This window comes from Podarcis pityusensis, assembly GCF_964106645.2.
Source record: "Podarcis pityusensis genome assembly, chromosome: 13".
Classification (NCBI taxonomy): domain Eukaryota; kingdom Metazoa; phylum Chordata; class Lepidosauria; order Squamata; family Lacertidae; genus Podarcis; species Podarcis pityusensis.
The window spans coordinates 38,242,903-38,245,934 of record NC_138038.1 but is presented as its reverse complement, the minus strand read 5'-3'; the positions used below and the strand labels follow the sequence as shown (position 1 = coordinate 38,245,934).

The 3,032-nt window shown below is 52.2% G+C and overlaps 1 pseudogene across 1 annotated transcript; it reads right to left on the bottom strand.

The window, feature by feature from the left end:
* Nucleotides 1-1,252: 1,252 nt before the first annotated feature.
* On the bottom strand, nt 1,253-2,305 carry LOC308461225 (urotensin-2 receptor pseudogene; annotated as a pseudogene). The gene has a single exon. The product of its transcript is annotated as a urotensin-2 receptor pseudogene (transcript).
* Between the last annotated feature and the right edge of the window lie 727 nt (nt 2,306-3,032).

Sequence of the window (3,032 nt, the reverse complement as noted above, 5' to 3'; positions counted from 1 at the left end):
CAAGGTTCGGGGAAGCGTATGGCTGAATCTTCCATGCCTCCAAAATTCCTTCTCTCCTGTCATTTTTGCTTCTGGAAGAGGGGCAGGGGAGTCTTCTGATGGCCACCAGGAGAAAAATGACTGAGGAGGTGATTTAGGGGGTGGAGATGTGAGCAGAGCAAAAATTCGGTACACCCTCCCAACTGCCCACGTTGCACTTAACATCAAACCCCCCATTCCATCCACTTAGTAAGGAAGTTATTCGGTGAGTGACCCAACTCTTAACACATGCTGGGGATCAAAGTTTCTGTTGAAAAGAAAACAAGGCCCTATAATGACTCTCAATAAGCTGCCGGCAGTCTGAGTTTCCAAAGCTTTGCACCCTGCAGCGTGGCTTCAGACATAAAGGCAATGCTCAACATTCATCTGGGCCTTCCTCGTAGCTGAGTGGTAGGGCATCTGCTTTGCATGCCAGAAGGTCCCTGGTTCAATTCCTGGCATCTCCAGGTAGGGCTGGGAATTCCTGCAGTCTAAAATCCAGACAAGCTGCTCCCAGCCATTGTAGACAATAAGGGATATTGTTCTAGTCAGTTCTTCATTTTTCCCAATCATAAATTTGGTTATCCACATTTCTTCAGCAATTTGTGTATTTTCTTTAAAAAAAAAAGAAATCATGAAGATTCTTCAGCATTTTAAAGTGAATTTCTCATAATAAACACACTTTTATGCTGTTTTGACTAATGGATATGTTGTTGCTAGGAATTTATCCTAATATAATGAATCATTGTGTGCTACTATATCACATCGTGTGCTAAATATATTTTCACTAATATATCAATTCTAATGCCCACTTTCCCATGACATATGCTTTAAAAAACAAAATTCATATAAGTGTGGCATTTGAAGGATGGCTGAGTTTCGGTTCTCATATTGTTTTGGATAGTGCAAATTTAATTGATCCATATTTAAATGTCTTTTACTTTTCTTTGTTTATTGCATTTCCATCCCACTTCTTTTCTCCAAGGTTCAACCCCTCCCCATCTTATCTACACAACAACCCTGGGAGGTCGGCCGAGTGGGGATTTGAACCCTGGTCTGTCTCCCAGGTCCTAGGCCTACACTCCAACCACTGCACCACGCTGGTGCAAATGGAATAAAAATCCTCTCCCATCCCTAGGAGACAACCCTGAGCTTGATGGACCAACATTCTGACTCAGCAGTAAGGAAGCTGTCTGTGTTTTTCAGGTGCTTTTCATTCCTTACCTGCCTCGGCTCAGATGACCTCCTGGCCTTCTCCTTGCGGCCTCTCTCTGTTCTGGAAGCATCGCAGGGAAGTGCGCGACGACCCCCTTTGGCGGGCGCGCAGGTACTCACGGTAGTTGCGCGTCAGCAAGGTGTAGAGGAAGGGGTTGATGCAGCTGTTGCCGTAAGTCAAGCAAGTCACCAAGTGGTTGATGGAGATCTCTGTGTGGACGGGCAGCCGGGCAGCCTGCTGGCAGTAAAGAGGCAGGAGCTGCCAGACCCAGAAGGGCAAATAGCAAGCCCAAAAGGCCAGGACAATGACGAGGATGAGGAGGAAGACCCGGTTCTTTGGAGAGCGGCCCAACCCGCCGCGCGTCTGCGACACCCAATAAGTCCTGGCCAAGCGCCAGTAGAGGGACCCGATGATGATGCCAGGAGCCACGATGCTGGTGCTGAACAGGACGCTCAGGTAGACCCTGTACTGCTCCTCACTCCAGGTTGGGGAGCAGAGACGCCGGACGGGCACGCCGTCCCCCACCGCCCGCTCCTCCTGGTGGATCATCACCATCATGGGCAGGGCCAGGGCAAAGGACAGGAGCCAGATGGCCAGGGCCAGAGGTCGTCGGCAGCGTCGCGCACGCCTTGCGGCCTGGAAGGGGTGGGCCACGGCAGCGTAGCGCTCACAGCTCATCAGGGTGAGCAGGAAGATGCTGGCATGCATGGTGAGGAGGTCCAGGCTGAGGAGGACCCGGCAGCCGGCCTCTCCGAAAAGCCAGTCCTTCACCAGCCCGTTGTGGACAATGAAGGGGGCCGTCAACAGGTATAGCAGGTCGGCCAAGGCCAGGTTGACCAAGTGGACACGGAGCGAGGAAGCTGAGGGTGATGCCCGCACCACGGCCAAGGCATAGAGGTTTCCCGCCACACCGGTGGCACACATCAGGCTCAGCACAGCTCCCAGGGCTGCGGCTGACTCACCTCCCTCTGACACAGTCCCGTTGCCCAGGGGCACCCACAACGAAAGGTTGGTTGTTGGTGGGTCCATGGGGAGAGGACCGAGGGTAGGGTGTCCAGGAGAACTTCTTAACGTCCCCCCGGGCCTTCAGAGAAAGCGAGACAGCAGAACCTTGCTCTTTTCTGACCTACCTACCTACCTACTTATTGTTTTAGCTGCACATCTATCTGTCTTCCAGGCTGTCTCTGTGTCCATTTGTCTACCTATTTTTCTTCCACTTACTTCTGATCCTCCGAGAAAGAGAGAGGAGTTGATCTGAGTGTGCAAAAGTTTTTCTGTCGGGGTTCAGCTCCCCAAAGACCTCTCTTCTGTGCGGTGCACACGGTTTCTGCTCCGCATCCGGACATGAAGGGCTTTTTGTTGCTCGCCTTGTTCCTCCGCTCAGTGTGTCCAAAGCTCAGCGGTGACACAAGGTCTCCAGAGTGTGCGAGGAGTATCTCTGAGTGTCTGTCTGGGGCTGCGAAGAATTCTCTTCTCCTGCATTCCTCGCACCCTGCTAGTGTCGGTATGTTGGGGTCGAATCTTGACCCGGCCCCACACGGGGAGCACAGCTCTCGGCTCCTGTCTGAACTGAAGAACCTGTTTATTTCATCCTTGGGGTGGAATTCTGACAGCGTGTCAGCAGAAGGGACTGCGGGGCGGGCGATGGGACAACGTACGGGGGTCCGATTGGTCCAGAGTTTGCAATAGTAAGAATCGCCACCTCCTTTTTCTCCCCCACACCAAACAGGCAGACACCCAGGGTCCAACTCCCTGCTGGCATAGTCATGCAGCTTTCCATGGAATGATGCCAACCAAG